Genomic DNA, 6,000 nt, shown 5'->3' on the forward strand with positions numbered 1-6,000 from the left:
CACATTCATAAGGAACATGCATTTGTGGGATGAGCAGCAGAGCGGAGTATGTGGGTTGCGCCCATGAAAAATTTGCCAAATCTTCTCTACTAATGTACGTTAGATATTTAGTATTTACAGTCGACACATAGGATGTGTGCAAACTCTCACGTGTGGCGTGAATTAGGGTGAAGGTGTGTTATTGGTTTCTTTACTACACCGAAGCAGGAAGCACCTTTTTGTGGAGGGGAGGCCGCATGTTGGAGACGGTGACTGATAAAAACCTCTGTGTGAGTTTCACAAAGCATTACAAATCATTCTCAAGCTGCGACTGCAATGTTCCACATTCGTATTTAGGAACATTTGAGGTCCAAGCCGGGCGTCCAGATGAATGTTTGTCATTTTAATAACTGCTTGTAAGAAAGCTTCGGTTGCTTCCTGAGATTGTGAAACCCTGACAGACAGATGTGGTGGAGATATTGAATGAATGACCCTGTAACGTTGCTTCAGCTTGTTTTAACCTCATCGACCTCTATTCCATTCCCCCCCGACATGTTTTTCATTGTTCATGTGTACACACTCTACCTCTCCAAAATGTACAAAGTTACCCTCTTTATAAAAGTTGTGGACGGTAGAAAAAGAATAAATCCTCTGGGCTGATCTAAGCTACTGTCCAAAAATAATGAATTCAAAGAAAATGAATACAAGTCGACATATCTGAAAAAGACTAAATATTCACTTCTACAACTTCTATAAACAAAGACAAACAGGAGGAACAAAGAAAAAGATAACGAGTGTATACATATATGTATATTTTTACAATGTTCCTGCTTCGGTGTAGTAAAGAAACCAATAACACACCTTCACCCTAAAACAATTTATGAAATTAAATGCATAAATTCAGTTTCACATTTGATGGAAAGCTTCTATGGATCATATGACATCTCACATAAGTTCCACAGAAGAAGGAAAAGAAACAAAGCCGAACACATGAAATTAATTTCATAACTGTTCAGAGACGTTGTCACAGTTGTTCCACACTGAGGCTCTCGTCTGCAGGAAGCTGCTGTGACAGCAGGTGGAGATGAAGAGCAGCTGCAGTCAGGTGAACCTCAGATCAACTCTCCAGCACTTTAAAGCTGTAATGATGAACACATTCATGATGTCAAAACACATGTTTGATGGAAATATCCATTCATAACTGTCTCTGTGTACACACACACACTTAACAACTACAGCAGCGTTTTACAAAGTTCAGACTCCACTGCTCGTTGTGTTGTTCATTTAGAATAAAACACAAACCAAAAAACTAAATATACGAAACAACAAATATAATTAAACTAAAAGAATAACTAAAAAAAGACAAAGATATCTAAATCTATCAGAAATCTACTCCAAATCAGCAAACTTCTGGATAAAATAACGAAGTACTAACATCAAATAAAAAACTATCAACTTAGAAGTACAACTTGTGTTCCCTGATGCCAGAGTGTGTGTGTGTGTGTGTGTGAGAGAGTGCGTGTGTGTGAGTGTGTGTGAGAGTGTGTGTGTGAGTGTGTGTGTGTGAGAGAGTGTGTGTGTATGTGCGTGTGTGCGTGTGAGAGTGTGTCTGTGAGAGTGTGTGTGTGTGTGTATGTGTGAGAGAGTGTGTGTGTGTGTGTGTGTGAGAGTGTGTGTGTGTGAGAGTGTGAGTGTGTGTGTGCGTGTGAGAGAGAGTGTGTGTGTGTGTGTGTATGCGTGTGAGAGAGAGAGAGTGTGTGTGTGTGAGTGTGTATGCGTGTGAGAGAGAGTGTGTGTTTGTGTGTGTGTGACTGTGAGAGTGTGAGAGTGATGCTACGTCCACATTACTCCGTTTCTATTTTAAACTCATATGTTTTGCTACGTTCACACTGAGCGTCTTCACTACGCTGGAGTGTTGGAGCACCGAAAATGGATAAGTTTGAAAACTCCGGGTTGCGTTTTCGTGTGGACGGTCGTAAACTGAGAAGTTTAGAAACGATGACGCCCACACCCACGCGTTCTCTACTTGATTGGTTCTTAGCAGTCATGACATGTCCTTCCCTGATTCGTCAGACGTCTATCACGTGACCCTTACCCTGAAGATCACCAACAACAACATTGATTACCGATCGACTACCAGGTTAACTCAACATGGACAACTGATTACAGGCGTTGCTGACCTTGTTGCCTTTACTAGCAGCTGTTGTTCAGTTAAAGTCTGCTTTATTACGGAGGAAGCAGCTGTTAATGGAGCGATCAGTGAGCAGCGTGTCCAGCGGAGGTATCAGACCTACGGAGACGTCTGAAGTCACTGTTAGCGGCTTTAGGGAGGGTGATGGACACAAGACGGAGGACTGTCCTGTCCTTATTAATGCTTATTTTGTTCTGCACATCTATTGTGAAGTCCATAGATAAAATGTAAAGGAACAAAAGCAGTAATTGCTCTCCAGTAGGGCGTTATCAGCCCTACGGAGCGGACGTCTGAAGTCGCAGTTAGCAGTAAATGCTATCCAGTAGGACAGATAGTTAAGCCACCAGCAGAGCTACGAGTGAGAACAGACAACAACAACGAGGGAAAGAGTGAGAGACGTGTGTTGACCACATTTATGGATCCATAATCTAGTAAACGTTTACGTGTAAGTGTTGATTTTAAAGTAAATTTGACATGTGAGAGAGAGAGAGATAGAGCAAGACCTGCAGCGCTGTAACGAAGTCTGAAAAATAAAACTTTTAAAACTTTCCACAAAATGTCTGTTTGAGTTCATAGAGGAAGATTTTAAGTATCAAACACAACCTTTAATTATCAAAGACTAGTTTATTACTCTGTCATATTTCTTTTAACTAAGCAACCAATCTACTTCCTGTTTACATCGACACCCACACGCATGCCCAGTGTATGTGAAGAGTCACGTGATATTCGTTTTCAGGCGTTTTAGTTTGGACGGAGATCATTTCGAAAACGATGCTGAAACGCCGTGTGGACGGAGATCGTTTTAGTTTTAAAACTCTGTTTTAGTTTGAAAACGTAGTAGTGTGGATGTAGCCTGAGTGTGTGTGTGTGTGTGTGATGGTATGTATTAAACAGCTGCACTCTCAACAATTTAACTTCACAGTAAAAAAACAGTACAGTACTGGCGTCCCTGCTGCTATTATTTTACGGTAAAGCTACCGTAATTTACTTTTATGGTATTTTACCGTATACTGGATTACGGTATGTGATAGTAGGATAACTGGGTTTTACGGTGATTTTACGGAATATGCCAGAATGTTACCGTTTATTTAGAAAAGGTAATACAACCCAATAATTTTGCATTTAATTTCCAACAAATAAAAGAATAACAATAGACATTCAATACATAATTGTTGCAGTTTATTACATGTTCTCAAGACAAATAATAAAGGGACATTTGTATTACATCACAAAACTCACAATGTACTGCATGTTTAGAAGAAAACAAATAAAATCATAAAATCTTGAATGACCGGCTTAACTGAACTCATGAGGATAACCTCAGACCAGCAGCGCCGAGATCGAAAAGTGGGCGATGGTATTCTGCTGTTGTTCAGTGGTAGGTACCGATCCCTGGAGTGGTATGCTGCTGGCTGTTGTTCAGTGGTAGGTACCGATCCCTGGAGTGGTATGCTGCTGGCTGTTGTTCAGTGGTAGGTACCTATCCCCGGAGTGGTATGCTGCCGTTGTTCAGCGGTAGTTACCTATCCCTGGAGTGGTATGCTGTTGTTATTCAGAGGTAGGTACCTATCCCTCGAGTGGTATTCTGCTGTTGTTCAGTGGTAGGTACCGATCCCAAGAGTGGTATGCTGCTGGCTCTTGTTCAGTGGTAGGTACCGATCCCTGGAGTGGTATGCTGCTGGCTGTTGTTCAGTGGTAGGTACCTATCCCCGGAGTGGTATGCTGCCGTTGTTCAGCGTGGTATGCTGTTGTTGTTCAGTGGTAGGTACCTATCCCTGGAGTGGTATGCTGTTGTTATTCAGAGGTAGGTACCTATCCCTCGTGTGGTATGCTGTTGTTCTTCAGAGGTAGGTACCTATCCCTGGAGTGGTATTCTGTTGTTGTTCAGAGGTAGGTACCGATCCCTGGAGTGGTATGCTGCTGAACAACAGCAGCATACCATCGGCCACTTTTCGATGTCGTTGTCACTCCCTCAGACACTGAATTAAAACAGCATCAAGAACAGTGTAATAGAACTGCTTCACAGTCTAGCTTGTAAACAAGTCTTATACACATTTATAGTTAATTTGAACAGCATGAACTCACATGAATGAAACAATAAGGAGAGAGAACACCTTAAAGAGGACTTGACTGCAGCGTCTGGCTGGTTTCCTCAATCTCTGATGACGAGTGACTGTAAACAAACAAAATAAAAACTTTAGAAACACAATGTTCTGAACTTCTGGAAAGTTCTATGACATCCAGGATAAACAAAAGAAGCTTTGGGTGTGCAGCTGTGGGTTTGCCTGTGCCTCACACATGTTAACATATCAATGTAAGTCTTTGTAAAAAGCTAATACAAGAATACCGTACAGTTGAAATGAACAGACTATGTGATGAGCTGATTACGTTAGGTGAAGTAATAAAGCTAAGACAATGGACCACAATGGACTAACGTTCAACACTAAAATGAGTTTGATCTGGTGTTAATGTTGCTCCTGGAATAACACACACACACACGGGTAACGTTACTGTTAGCGTTACCTCAACTGTTCATCGTCTTGAACACGTTGGTGATCTCTGTTCTCCTCTCCCTTTTGATAATCGTCCTGTTTGCGGTTCTACAGTTCAATAAGAGCACAAGTAAACACAAGTTAGGTTACTAACGTTACATCTTAACACTGTAATTGGTGATTAACTTTATTTATGTTAACTTAACTTGCTATGCTGTTAGCTAGCTAACCTTTCTAAGGCTAATTGAGCTTGAGCTAGCTAACGTCACAGAGCTAACGTTAGCTCCGCCAACGTCACAGAGCTAACGTTAGCTCCGCCAACACTAGCAACCTAATGTAATGAAACAGACCAAGTGAAACATTATCTGAGATGTCAACAATTCAATAATCATGAAGACAAAACAATACTAGAGACTTTGAATTTGAATTTCGGATGATAAATTACCTTGGCTCCTTGGTTGATCTCCACATGGCTGTCGCTCAGAAGGATGAACTGAAGCTGTTGTGTCCAAAGTCACGTTCAGGAGCAGTCGCTCACGTCTTGTCACTCAAAAATGACTTTTAGGCAATGAGCAGTTTGAATAATAAAAATATTCTATCGTCATTACAGACACATTAACCTACAATAGACAGTACGATGTAGATGGATCGTGATTCACTCAACTTGTATAGAGAAGCATGTATCCACCACTTCACAAAAAATACTGTATCATGCTGATAAATTACAGTAGTCTGCTATTATTGTTAATTGACGGCATTAACTGTTAATTTACAGCATTGACTGTTAATTTACATGTGAGGATGAACATTTAACTGTATGTTACAGTTATTATGAAATACTGTAAGATACCGTTGAAAATCCACCGTAAATTTACAGTAATTCGTTACAGTGTAGGGAAACATGTTCTGTTAATATAACATCTCTTGTGTGGCTCTGCAGGAGGAAGAATCCTCGTGTGAGACCCATCGATGGCACCAGCAGCACAGCAGAGTTCCTCACGGCCAGTAAGGTGGACAAAGCCGGCCTCCATCTCCTCTGGTTTGGGGAAATTAATCATTCTGTGGATGACAATCATCATTTCCTCCACAACGTTGTGGACAGTCCTGCAAACTGTGGCTAGTGGCATGACAAAGATGTCTGCAGGGACCCTGTGGAGGCTCCACAAGCAAGCCACTAGACCAGTAGACCATTAGACCAATAGACCAGTAGACCAGTAGACCATTAGACCAGTAGACCAGCACCTCAAGTTGATGGCTCCATCCATCTGGACCAGCATGTTGATGCTGTTCCTGGAGAGCCTGAAGGCTGGTCTCAAGTCAGCGTTAGAACAGAACATG

This window comes from Anarhichas minor, unplaced genomic scaffold (assembly GCF_050575085.1).
Source record: "Anarhichas minor isolate MPS153535 unplaced genomic scaffold, ASM5057508v1 ptg000114l, whole genome shotgun sequence".
Classification (NCBI taxonomy): Eukaryota; Metazoa; Chordata; class Actinopteri; order Perciformes; family Anarhichadidae; genus Anarhichas; species Anarhichas minor.